This window comes from Chelonoidis abingdonii, chromosome 16 (assembly GCF_003597395.2).
Source record: "Chelonoidis abingdonii isolate Lonesome George chromosome 16, CheloAbing_2.0, whole genome shotgun sequence".
Lineage (NCBI taxonomy): Eukaryota > Metazoa > Chordata > Testudines > Testudinidae > Chelonoidis > Chelonoidis abingdonii.
This window is the reverse complement of record NC_133784.1, coordinates 20,557,845-20,572,081: the sequence shown is the minus strand read 5'-3', so window position 1 is coordinate 20,572,081 and position 14,237 is coordinate 20,557,845. Positions and strand designations below refer to the sequence as shown.

Here is a 14,237-nt window from a genome sequence, read left to right as displayed (position 1 = left end):
CTCCTGCTTGACTCTGGGAGGGTGACATGTCAGTGCAGGATATTGTTACGTTCTTTTAGATATACAAAGCAGGCTGTGCTCCTGTACTCAGCTGGCAAGGGGTTGCAATGGCCAAAGCCAGCTGCCCCCTTGCTAACCATGTGGGCCCAACATGGAGAATGCAAGTGGACAAGCCCTTCATTCAGGTATGGGGGGTTTCCTACAGGAGGACGGGTCGTCCCAACGTATCCTGGCCATGAGACTTGTCAGGGCAGCTGAGCTGGGCTGGTGCCATATCAGGACTCAGGACCTAGGGCCCCAAGGCTGGAGGAAGCAGCTTGCTCCCCCAGGAAGGCGCTGGTGAAGGGAGCACCCATCAGTGTTCTCCAGCACACCTAGCTGGTTGATGCTCATTATGGCATCAGCAGGCTCCTTAGGAGAGCCAGAGGGCTGGCTGAGGGGAGACATGATAGAGGTTGCACAAATGCACCCTAAGCATCCCAGTCCCTGGATCTGTCTCTCAGTTGCTGTTTAGTCACAAATGCATACACCTTCCTATGCCACAAAATGCAGCCCCACAAAGACACGGCCACTGGCTGCCTACTGGCTGGCCTGCTGGCAATGGTGGGAGACAGGCTGGTGGATAGCTGCACCAAGGGGTGGGGATGGGGAGACGGAACAGGTCAACATCAGGCTGGTAAGGGCATGAGTTCTAATCCTGGCCGTGTTGTAAGGTTATCTCCCCTCTACGTGTGTGTCGGTTTCCCCATCTAGGCATTGGGGCCACCCTGCATTACCCCTCAGGGGTTACAGGAAGATGAGTAAATGTCAGCTAGACACTGACCAAATTGGGGCCCTTCCAGAACGAGGCTGGACCTCAAAGATCTACCCTGCCACCACCTGGCAGAAGCCAGAAAGGGGAGTGTGGCTGAAATCAGCCAACAACTACTGGTCGCATTACCGCAATTTATAACCCCACATGGGCAGGTTAAATGCTAACAGCACCCTTAACTGTGCCCTCCTGTGTCTTCTGCCCACCTATGAGGTTAGGCTATGGAGAAGGTGGGCAGAGTTAAGGGTGCTGTTGGACCATTGACTTGCCTGAGTTGCTAGCAATTAGGGTTTGTTGACAATCATAATGTTCTCTTAATATTGTCTTTAGGGGGAACTCCGCTGCATTCTTAGCCCTCCCTCTCTTATTGTTTGTTAGGTACATGCACTGTGATTGCACCTAGAAGCCCGCATTGCACTAAGCGCTGTACAAACACAAACCAAAACCACCTATCTCTGCCCCAAAGAGCTGACTAGCCGAGTAACACGTCTCTGGCTGCAACTAGCAAAGAGATGGCAGTGGCAACGAAACCTCAGCCATAGTGCTACAGACGCTGAGCTACACCAGGGTAAGGTGCCAACTTAAGGCCACCAAACTCAACAGTAGGGTCCTTTATAGCAGCAATACTCAGACTGTGGTTCGCGCGCCACAATGTGGCTTTTGCGGCACATGATGTTAAAACACTGTGACTTCATAATTAACCAGTCTTAAGTTATTAACTAATCAGGATGTTTTCACTGTATTATTAACTAACTGTAGTTGATAATAATACTTGGTCAGTCAACATAAGCACAGCCATACTGGGTCAGACCAAAGGTCCATCTAGCCCAGTATCCTGTCTTCTGACAGGGGCCAGTGCCAGGTGCCCCAGAGGGAATGAACAGAACAGGTAATCATCAAGTGATCCATCCCCTGTCGCTCATTCCCAGCTTCTGGCAAACAGCAGCTAGGAACACAGTCCCTGCCCATCCTGGCTAATAGCACTGATGGACCTATCATTCCCCTGTCATACTGTTTAAATAGGACTATGTAGTACTATAGTAAACGAAACAGTGAAGGTTTTTTGGGTAATGCTGAGTACTAATTTGGCTCCTGAACTGTGGAGGTTTGCATATCACTGCTTTCTAGCAGGAGAATCGGCCCTAAATGAGAAGTGAATAAAGCCCTTATGGTTTCTGCTGTGCCCAGTAAAAGGCTTCAGGGGAACATACAAGAATCTGTCAAAATTTGTGTAAGGCATCCGGCTCTCCCTGCCTTCCAGTGCCCAGCATATACAACGCTCCTGAGTCACTTGGGTGCTGTCATCTTCTGCTCAGGGCCCGAAACCCCAACAGGAAGGGAAATCCCGTCAGCTTGGGCCTCTGCTAAGCCGCTTGCTTACCCCACCGCTCCAGCTGGGCAATGAGGATGCCTTTCATAGCACCTGCCCAGAATGGTACATGGGCCTGTAGGAGGGTAGGGGCTGCAGCTGAGAAGGGGATGGGTATTTCCAGTAAGGAGCAGGGCTATCATTAAGAAGGAGAAGCAGGAGCAGCAGGGAGCCCTGTGGGAGGGGAAGAAGTGAGAACCTGCTGGGGGAAAAGGAGCTTCCAGCAAGAAAACCCTGGCTGGTGGCACTCAGCCATAGAGCAGGAGAGATGCCTGCAGAGTCCAAGTAGAGGGAGTGAGAGTTTGCAGAAGGAGAGCTCCAGGGAGGGGCCAGCTTTCATCTCCTTATGTTTAGTAAGGCCATGGTGGGACCATGGTTGAAGATCAGCAGAGAAGAGGTGCCTCTGTTTATGATTGTCAGTGGGGTGTCCCTTGTCAATGGGGTGCTCTGGATGGGTATGATCCCCTTGGATACCTCACTCTCTGTTCCCAAAAGGTTAGCTGGGAGGCTGTTCCCCTCCAGGAGATCTGACCCCCGGCTTTCCCTTAAACCCTGATCTACAGAAGAGGGGTCTAGCATTTTAAATGCAGATTTTTCACCCTCCTCCTGGCAAAGATCCTCCCTACAAAAAGTGGGCAGACTCTCTGCCTCCCTCCACCTTCCCTCTGGGTCAGACACCTCTGTTTCCCCCAAAAGGGAAATTGACCTTGGTTCAGCCGTGGGCTCACAGCTACCAGCTATGACAGACCTTTCACTGGCCAGCAAAATTCCTTCAGGTTGAACTTGCTTCCAGTTACAGAGTCCTTGGGGTCTACTCCCACTGCAGCGGTCACCAGAACCCCAACTTCCACCTTCAGGAGACATGTCTCTGTGCACCCCAGGGCAAGCTTTGTCCCCTGCTGACCTGCAACTTACTGTCAGCAGCTGGCGTGGCACCCCTGCTACAAGGTGGAACATTCCCCTCCCCTAGGGAGATGATTACAGGACAGGAGCTGGCTTCGTCCAGACCCTCCCTCTGGAACTTGCCTTGAGCCCTGGAGCTACAGGAACTGGCTACAACCATCCCTGCCCCCAGAGCTGCATTCTGTAGTGCTACAGAGGAATCTAAGAGACATCCTCCTATTTCCCTAGCAGCCCCAGGGCTGCCGGGCGGGGGGGCAAGTTGGGCAATTTGCCCAGCCCCGGGCCTCCGAGTGCGGCCGCCCAAGAGAACGGGCGAGGCTCCCGCGCAGCCTGACCCGCCTCTGCCCCTCACCCGGCGCCTCAGCAGATTCAGCAGCGTCCTGATAGCAGTGCCCTGTGGCTCCGCAGGACTCCTGAGCGCCAGCCCTCTCCCTTACCACGTGGCTTTGAGCAGGGCGAGCTCAGGAGCTCCACGGAGCCACACTGCACCGCTGTTCAGGGACACTGCTGGATACGATGCACTGAGGCTTCCAGGTGAGCGAGGTGCGGTGCCAGGAACAGAATGGGTTGGGATTCTAAGGGGGGTGGCAGTTGGGGGGCAGGAAGGAGGGGGTCAGATAGCGGGCAGGGCTAGCTGTTTGAGAGCACAGCTTCCCACTCTAAAGCTCATCCAGCAGTTGAGGCTTGCAAGAAAGCAAGCTGTAAGCTTTTCCATTGGGCTACCATCGTTTTACTTCTCAAATGCCAATTACGTCTATATTCATTTCAGTGCCATAGGGAGATTCATGTCAGGGGAGAGTAGCTTCATTAAATTAGCCACTGAGGCCAGGGATTCCATGAGAAGAGCATAATCCTACACACCTACCTCTTTCCTGACCCTACCAAGGGAGAACAACCCCTCCCCTCCCTGCATTCCTGAGGCTTCGAGGGGTGTTAGTTCAGTGGTTCTCAAACTTTTTTGTTCTGGTGACCCTTTCACATAGCAAACCTCTGGTGTGACCCGCCTCCCCAATATTGAAAAACTTTTTTTATATATTACCATTTATAAATGGCTGGAGGAAGTGCGGTTTTGAGAGTGGAGGTGACAAGTGCACAACCCACTGATAACCTTGGACTTCCCTGCAGGCGTTCCCGACCCCCAGTTTGAGAACCCCTTGGGCTTAATTTAATTTTAGCACCCTGATGTTTCATTCACATTGCATTCTATTTTGAGCATGTCGTTTTATGACATTAGGCTATCCAATTTGGACAGCTCAAATGCTCAGTTTGTGGAGCATGACATAAGCTATACTAAGACAAACCCACAGTAACCGTCACCAGTTTGTGATGAGGACCCATGGTGTCAGTCTCTAGGAACAGATTTAATGCAGTGAAGTTAAGTCCATTAATGGCTTTAGCAGGTGGGGACGAATGGTGGTCTGCCTACATTTGTCAGAAGGTATGGAGGGAATGGCGGGAAGAGAATCACTGATCGATTTACTGTTAGTGTTTGACCCTCTGGGGCACTGCAATTGCCATGGGTTCGGCCGAACAGGTTACTTGGTGCTGCGATGGACCTTCGGTTTTGACCCAGTATGGCTGTTTTATGTTTTACCTAATGAACCCCCAAGTTTTATGGAGACAGATTGAGGGTCAAGAAGAGCAGCAGAGAACAGACCTGTGAAAAATCTTGGGACTGGATGGGTCAGGCATTTGTCACAAAGTTGAGTTTGTTCAAAGTTTTGGATTTTTTTAGAGCAGAATTTTTTAGGTTTCTTTAAACAATCAAACAACAGCAGCAATATTTGGCCACACACTGTCTGAAACCCCAAACCTATTCAGGTTTTGGCCGACTTATTTCGCTTCTTTCATTAAAAAACACAACAAATTTTGAAGGAAAGAGACATTGTCCGCAATTTTTTTCTGCTTTGAAAACCCCTAGTTTTCGATCCAAAAAAAGTTTTGACGGAAAATATTTCTCTAACCCTTTTAATGAGCTTTAGTGCCTTTTAGCACTAGCTGATGCTGAGAACCAGCAATACCTTGTAAAGAAGTTCTTCCACATCTCGGCACAAACCCAGTTTTGAGAGGTTTATTTTTCCCAGGGTCGCCCCTGGCGGGGAGCATGTGGGGCAATTTGCCCGAGCCCTGCAGGGGCCCCCATGAGAATACAGTATTGTAATTTTTTTTATGGAAGGGGCCCCCAAAATTGCTTTGCCCCAGGCCCCCTGAATCCTCTGGGCGGCCCTGAGCAGTCCATGTAACTTTATGCCCCCCCGTGGCTTTCAGCACAAGATTCCTTCTCACTGCTAACCAACCCTGGGACATATTCTGCCACATTAAAGAAATCATTCCCTTGTAGAAACAGTGCAAAATTGTGTGCCACTTTTGCAACAGTCAGTTTAGCCTGCAAACCCCTAGTTTGCATGTGTACTTTAGCTAAAGGTGCAAGGAATTTGTAACCTCCCACCAGTTCTAATTTTGCCATTTTCCCGGCAACAAATCCTTCTCCTGGATCAGGTCCCTCCTGACCACAGAAATCTCTTCCCCCATATCTCTCAATCCAATGAGTAATTCACCATTCAGTTTAATGGCATGGATATGCTCCCTGCTTGGTCGTGCAGAAGCAAGCTTTACAAATCCTATGTGGGAAGAGGCAGCAGCAGGGCTCTGAGAAGCAGCAGCTTCATGTGTTACTTGCTTTCTGTTTCCACCTTATTCCTCAGGTGCCCAGTGGACCTACAATTATAGCACCTCTTGGGTTCCTCTACTTGTACAGGAGATTTGGGATGAGTAATAGGGGTGTGAGGAGGTGAATGCCCAGCCTCCCTTTTCCCGGGGTAAAATGGTGCTTCTGCTTTCCCCCAGCCCTGTACCCCTCTACCACTAGTTTATATTATTTAATTGCAGCTTGTGCTTGCTCATAAGCGTCTGCGTAACCAGCTAATTTACCCACTGCATTTACCTTTTTGTCCCACAAATACTGTTTTACATCATCACTGCACATATTCAGGAATTGTTCCTGAGTAACCAAATCACACATTCCTTCAAAGCTTGTAATGCCTTTCCCCCTCACCCACTTATCTACCAAATTTATTATTTCAATTAAAGTAGCCACATTACTCAATCCAGGTTCCCTCTTAAGACTCCTGAATTTAACCCTGTAGGTTTCAAGTGTAACCTGAAATGGTTTCAAAACCAGCTCCTTAAATTTACCATAGTTTGAACCATCGTCAATAGGCATCTTACTGCATAAGTCCGGAGCTCTGCCAGTCAATTTTGCTATCAATGTGGTCATCTTTTGATCTTCAGGGATTGCACGGAGGGTGCACAGTCTCTCAAAGGTGATGAAACATTTGGCAATATCTTGAGCCAGCTGAGGGCAAAATGGAGGGGTCTCCCAAGGGTTTAAATAGACTTTCTGTTGTGGGTGGATACTCCTCCCTCTCCTATGTAGAAGTCCAGCTACAAGATGGGATTTTGGAGTCACATGCACAAGTCACATGTCCATGCATGACTCAGAACTTACAGGTAGCAGCCATGGTTCACATGCTACCTCGAACGTCCTCATGTGAACTTCTTATGTGGCTTGGAGCCTTCCAAGATCCACTATCCATTAACAGGGCTGGCTCCAGGCACCAACTAAGGAAGCAGGTGCTTGGAGTGGCCAATACAAAGGGGCGGCACTCTGTCCACTATTCGAATGGCACGGCCAGATCTTCGGTGGGAATTCGGCGACAGGTCCCTCAGTCCCGCCACCGAACTGCTGCCAAAGAATGAAGCGGTGCGACTGAACAGCCGCCGAAGTGCCACCTATCACCTCTTTTTTTTTTTTCAGCGCTTGGGTTGGCAGACTGAGCTAACAAAAGGAGAGGCAGGTACTTTGCCACAACACGGACCCCCATCCATGTTTGTGTCATCTGCTGTTAGAGAAAGGACTGCACTTTCCTTTTGACGTGCACGAGATCTGTTGGAAAGCAGCTGCCACAGAGAATGGAGAAGGGAAAAACAATCAAGCACCAATATCCAGACAGCCTGTCTGCGACACCAGCAGTCATAACTATCAGTCCTTCCATGATTGCCAACACACACAGGTAGAGGTGAATGAATCTAATGGTACTACTGTGTATTGCTGGGGCAGGGGCCTGTGGCCAGGAGGGAGTGTCCTATGGCCAAACTGGACAGTCTCTACACAGAAGAATAAATGGACACTGTGACGAGGGAGGCCAGGGCTCAACCCTCCCTGTGGAGGAGGGGAGCCACACCGGCCTCGTCCTGTTCTCACCAGGTCTTGTCCCTCCGGTCCGCGATCCACTGTCCGGGCGTTCGGTCCCTCTGGAGTGGACTGGGACACAGCAAAGTTAGTGGGGCCCCGCCGTGGATACAGGCGGACACCAAACACAGTACACTAGACTCTGGCCCTTTGGGGCAGGGCAGAGCAGAGACAAAGTTAATCGGGGCCCAGCCCTTGTATGGGGCAGGGCAGAGCAGAGACAAAGTTAATCGGGGCCCAGCCCTTGGATCGGGCAGGGCAGAGCAGAGACAAAGTTAATCGGGGCCCAGCCCTTGGATCGGGCAGGGCACCAAACACAGTCCAAAGGGGGCTCTGGCCCTTTGGGGCAGGGCAGAGCAACACACACAGTCCAGAGGGGGCTCTGGCCCTTTGAGGCAGGGCAGAGCAACACACACAGTCCAGAGGGGGCTCTGGCCCTTTGGGGCGGGCAGAGCAGCCAACACACGGTAGCTGTGGCGAAGGGGAATACTGCGCCACCCGGCTACCGGGTGGACAGGGGAACGCAAGGCCCACCCACTTCCTCTTGTTCCAGCCCGGGCCCTAAGTAGCGGCTCTCGCCGTGTGGCGTCAGTGGGGATCCAGCCCGAAACACACTGACAGAGTGACGGGGGGATCCTGAACCCGAACACACTGACAGCGCGGTATGGGGCCTGACCGACACACACGATCATCGGCTGCGGACTTCTCGCTTGACTTGGTTCAGCCGCCCCCGGGCTACTTTCCATCCCCCCTTTCGCTCCCTACCTGGTCCGCCGCCGGTCGTTCTACCGTCATGGGTCCCCCAGGGCCGGGCCTAGGTAGATCGGGGTACTTCCTGTGAGCTGGCCAGGTCTCGCGTCCAAAAGTCCTCCAAGCCGTAGTTGGCTGCGGTAGCGGCGGGTAGTTCCCGCAGCTCAGGGTCGTGGTTGCTGCGGGTCGGTTCCGGCAAGGCATGGTCCCTGTCTCGGAGCTCGGCAGCCTCCCAGCGACGAGGGTCATCCGGCACATCTGCTCTCGCCGGCTGCTGAGCTCCAACTGAAGGCCGGCGCCTGGCTTTTATACTTCCGGGTCGCCGCCTGACCCTTTGGGGGCCGGGGCTTCCACCCGGAAGTTCCGCCCTGGGGGAAGATGGACGGGGCTCAACCCTCCCTGTGGAGGAGGGGAGCCACACCGCCTCGCTACAGACACAAATCTGACATCAGGAATCATAACATTCAAAAACCAGTGGGAGAACACTTCAACCTCTCTAACCACTCAGTGACAGACTTGAAGGTGGCAATTTTGCAACAAAAAAAGCTTCAAAAACAGACTCCAAAGAGAGACTGCTGAACTCTAATTAATATGCAAATTAGATACAATTAACTTAGGTTTAAACAGAGACTAGGAATGGTTGGATCATTACACTAATTGAATCTATTTCCCTATATTAAGTTCTCCTCACACCTTCTACGGGTCATCTCAGTTATCACTTCAAAAGTTTTTTTTCTCCTGCTGCTGATAGCTCATTTCAATTGATTGGCCTCTTACAGTTGGTATGTACTTCCACCTTTTCATGTTCTCTGTATGTATAAATATCTTCTGTCTGTATGTTCCAGTCTATGCATCCGATGAAGTGGGCTGTAGCCCATGAAAGCTTATGCTGAAATACATTGTTAGTCTCTAAGGTGCCCCAAGTCCTCTGTTCTTTCTATGGCAAGGAGTCTTCCTGAAGCAAGGAAAAGTCCCCCACTTACTGAAATTTGGCAGAAAAAGCCTCTCGAATGTGGGCATAAATTGCTTCTTTATCCTTGAGCATATAAAGCAGGCTTGGCAGAATTCAATTTTTATTTTTCATCATTTCAACAGATAATATCGATATTTATTTTTAAACATTTTTTCTATTTTTATCAATTTAATGTTTCACAGCTCGGCAAGCTTATGAATTTTAAGAATTTTTAATGTTTTTGTCAGCTATTTCAACTTTCACAGTTGTGGGAAATTATTGGGGGGTGTCAAAACAATAATTAGTAATAATAGATGCTGAGATTCAAAAAGTTAAAGCTTTATAATTATAAAATCACAAATTGTCAACATCAGCTGTTAAAATATACAATGTAAATTTTAAATCAAACTCTAATCAGTTTTTCTAACTTTGCTGCTCTCTAAATTTTGATTATTATAGGTGAAAATATTGTTTTGTTATTTTGTGTGTGTCTGATGAAATCAATGTTTATGGATAAAAATCTAATCCAATTGGCTGTGTGGTTTCACTAGCAATAAGTGATGCATTAAGCAGGCAGAGTTACAGTGTTTAATATGCTGTGAGGCCAGCAGTATCTACTGAGGTTCTGCTATTAATGCCAGCAGCAACCAGTACTTGGCTTTTATAGCTGCACCTCAGGTCCTTCACCAATCTGAGTCCCACCTGAAACTTTATCCTCTCTCTTCAGTTCCACTCATCATACTACCTCTATAACTAGTTTTGGTGCAATCTCGCCCCCAGAGAGATCAGTCTTGGGGAATGACACTGTGCCCTTGAGAACTTGGCATTCCTTTAGGGATGCATCAGCATGTTGGCTCTGAAATGTAGAGCTGTAGCTGTGGACTCTGGACAGTCAACAGCAGGGAACTTAGTGGTGCAGCGTTGCCCTAGGATCCTGTGTGCTTTGTGCTGGGGGTCCTCTACCCAAACATATTGTCCTCTCATGTTGATGCTGTGCTTTTAAAATTCTCCTGCAGAATCTGCTCCCAGCCCAACATGCACCTGGACCCTTCCAAGCTGTGTATCTGTTTTTCAGTTAAAAATTACTGTGTCCCCAACCCCATGAACAAAAGACAAGGGCCCATTTCCTCCCTTCCTACAGCTGAGGGGAAAGCTGCCAGGGTCCGGCAATACTGCTGCTCTGAGCAGCAAGGTGAGTGTGAGGTGCTGTCCCACAGCCCCCTGGAATGCACTCATGAGACCTCCAGGAATCTCCTCCACCTCAGCAGCGGCGGCAGGGATGGCTCACAAAGCCACCAAACCTCCCTGCCCAACTTTCCCACAGGCGGATGTCCAGACTTCCCCTGTGGCTTGACAGAGTCACAGACGGGGAGCTATTACTGCTCAGGGTAGAAGATGTAGCTGTTCTTCCAATACTTTACCTTTCCCGCGCTGACTGTTCATGTCCCCTGCCGCTATGGGGAGCAGAGCACCCACAGAGCAGCTAGAAAATGAAGACAGGAAATATGGGTTTACTCAGGAGATCTTGATTCTCTTTCTGGGTCTGCCACTGCCACTTTGGACAACCAATTTGTCTTCTCTCTTCTTCTGTTTCCCCATCCGTTAATGTCTTGTCTGTAAACTCTTCCCAGCTGAGACCACCTATTACTGTGTGTATGTACAGCGCTTAGCACCCTGGCATCCTGATCTCAACCAGGGCCTCTAGGCACTACTGAAATAGACTAGTAGGAGCAGCTGTGCTTTCAGCTTATCTCATGATCCAGTGATGAGCTATTTAAAAGCCTCTCTAGAGGGGTCTGAGATGTAACTGTTAGAATTTCTCTCCCCTCTTAGGGCCTTGTCTTCACTAGGAAGAAAAGTGTGTTCTTCCCACCAGGTAAAATCCTGAAAGACATGATGATTTGTTGCTTTCCCCTGAGTTAGTAGCCTGAGGCTCCCTCTAATGATATCTAGGATTTTATCATGTGTTCACTAACACCCTTTTTCCTAGTGTGGATGCATGCTAAGCCATTTATAGCAGGACTCCTGAGGCTGGATTCTCTTCTCACCAGGGTTTATGCCAGTGTAGCTCCACTGGAGTTACTCCTGAGTGACGTGCTGAGAGAGGAGAATTGGGCCAGTGGCAACCAAGGAAGCCTGGTGTCACAGGCAGAGGTCTACAAAAAATAGTCCCAATGAAAAGGAAAACATTTGTAAAATCTGGGGCATATCCAGCAGCAGTAATGGGTTGTGGGATGTGAGGGTTTTATTGGAGCAGGTCTTGGCAGTAAGGAAGGGGCCATTTTAACAGACCCATTTCTCGCTGTGACCCCGTGATGTTAGCTGGTGGAATGACTCAGCCGGATGAGCACAATCTTCTCCTTAATATCTGGAACAGGAAATCAAGCTGAGGGAACATGAGCAAAGCGAGAGTATTTCTCTTGGAGCTGCGGGAGCATTGGAGGCATCACACACAGCTCAATCACTTTCCTAACCAAACATTTCCCAAGGCACCCCAGCATGGAAACCCATTAGAAGCCCATAAAGGACAGTCATCATGATGTCCTGATGAATGAGACATTGGGCGAGCGACAGCTCTTGGAAGTAAAATGCCCATGAGGATGTAAGGAAATTGCTTCTGTATTCCCTTTGCTTTGGTGCATTGTTTGTAACCCTTTGAGTCATAAAGTCCTAGATTCCAAGATCACCAGGGACCATTGTGATCATCTAGTCTGACGTCCCATGTAACACAGGCGAGAGAACTGTCTCACAATAATTCTTACAGCAACATCCAATCTTGATATAAAAATTGTGAGTGACGGAGAATCCACCCCAACTTTTGGCAATCTGTTCTGATGGTTAATTAAAAAATTACGCCTTATTTCTAGTCTGAATATATCTACCCTCAACTTCCCACCATTGGATTGTGTTAGACATTTCTCTGCTAGACGGAAGAGCCCATTATTAAATATCTGTTCCCCATGTAGGTATTTGTAGACTGTGATCAAGTCACCCTTTTGTGGTGATATTGAAATGAACTGTGACTGTATAGATCATTGTTGCAACCAGGGTCCTAGGGTTGCACCAGGTCTTGTACAGAGGAGGTCAAGTGAGGTGTCTGTGGAAAGGTTGTAGTTTGCTGGTTATGATTATGTGGTCTGTTTGTATCATTTTTGTATTTGAAGTTATGAATATTGGCTATGTACTTGTATCTCAGTGTGTCTGATTCTAAGTAGCACCAGTGAAGCATTTGGTCAGCTTCTTGAGAAAGGACTATTCTCAGTAAGTGCCCAGTCAAGAAACACACAACTGACAATGGACTTTGGGAGACGCCAGTCCACATCTGAGCTTTCCTGGGAACCTTCAAACTAACATGTAAACAATGGCGTCGGCCTGCAAAAAGCTGAATCATTCAATGACATGTGACTTGCTCAGGTGGCTACAAACTCCATCTTGTTGCTGTGATTTTGCACAGGAGAATTAAGGGGGTTCTGCCCACAAGAGAGAGAATATAAAAGGCCCTGGAAACCCCTCCATTTGGTCTTCAGCTGGCTGAAGGGATGGCCTCTCCACCCCAAAGAGATCCCTGAAAGAAACTGGAACAAAGAACAGTAACTACAGAGGTGTGAGTGATTGCTGGACCCAGACTAGGAAGGAGTCCAGTCTGTGAAAGACGCTTATTAGAACATCTCTGGGGGTGAGATTTCATCTGTAATCAGTTTCTTAATGTATTAGGCTTAGACTTGTGAGTTTTGTTTTGTTTTATTTTGCTTGGTAACTTACTTTGTTCTCTCTGTTGTTACTTGGAACCACTTAAATCCTACTTTTTATACTTAATAAAATCACTTCTGTTTATTTGAACCCAGAGTAAGTAATTAGTAGTTGGGGGAGCAAACAGCTGTGCCTATCTCTCTATCGGTGTTATAGAGGGTGGACAATTTGAGTTTACCCTGTATAAGCTTTATACAGAGTAAAACAGATTTACTGGGGTTTGGATCCCATTGGGAGTTGGGTGTCTGGACATGAGCACTTCTTAAGCTGTTTTCAGTTAAGTCTGCAGCTTTAGGGCATGTGGTGCAGATCCTGGGTCTGTGCTGGAGCAGACTGGCGTGTCTGGCTCGACAAGGCAGGGTTCTGGAGGCCCAAACTGGCAGAGAAATCAGGCTCAGAGGTAGTCTCAGTGCACCAGGTGACAGTCCAAGGGAGTTTAAGCCAAATAGATTTGAGCACCTTGAATCTATCACTATAAGGCATGTTTTCTAATCCTTGATTCCAACACCATCATTTTCTAGTGAGCTCTCATTCCTCCCTGTCCTTATCAGACTTGCTGTTGCCAACTCTTGTGATTTGACATGGGTCTCACAGTAGTGAGGTTTTTTTTCTTTTAGTTCCAGTGCCAGGAGTCAAGTGGTTACCTGAGACTCAGCTTTCATTTTAAAAAATAGTAAATTGCTAGCCCTTGCGATGGCAGAGAAAAGCTGGGAAATGTGGCGCATAAAAGCCCAAAAATCCAGGAGGCAAATAAAAAGAACCCAGCACTGATTAGTGTGAACATCTCATGACTACTGAGTCAATGTCATGACTGGGGGGAGGGCGGGGAGCTGACTCATGGTTTTGGAATGTTTGGGGCTGTGTTTACTGCAGGCTTGTTTGTGTCGGTTTGACAGACATTTCTGCATCTCACATTTAAACAACGGGGATAGCAAAACAGTTGGAGGCTGTGTCAGTCTAGTTATGGTCCTAGCCCGTCTTCTCCATCATACATCCCTTAACCCATCCTTGTTTGCACTGTGGTGTCTAATTCAGACTGTAAGCCCACAGACGCAGGGACCTTTTGTACTTGGCTGTATGGGGACATGGAGCCCATAATGCTATGGAAATAAAGCATAAGAACAGTATCAATACCGGGAAATGTTGGGTGTCTTCGTTCGAAGGGCTTGAGAACATGCGAGCAGGAGAACATCACATGCATCTGAGGATACCGCAGTCTCAAGGTGGAGGAAGTGCTTAAAGCATTGAGCTGTCCTTGACTGTAATTGGTGGGATGCTTGGGTTTCCTATGCTGTGATTGGTGGGACACTAGGATGACCTCAGCAGTGACTGGTGAGAAGTTTTGGACCCCTTTATTGTGTTTGGTGAAATGTTAGGGTGCCCTTTGTTATGAGTGGCATCAAGATGGACTCCAAATGCTTTATAACAAGCCGGAGAGCCTGTTACATTG

General features: G+C 48.6%; 1 protein-coding gene across 3 annotated transcripts in view; it reads right to left on the bottom strand.

The window, feature by feature from the left end:
* CYB561D2 (cytochrome b561 family member D2) overlaps positions 1–14,237 on the bottom strand; it is a 532,125-nt gene that overhangs the window by 490,739 nt on the left and 27,149 nt on the right. The gene's annotated exons all lie outside the window — the stretch shown is intronic.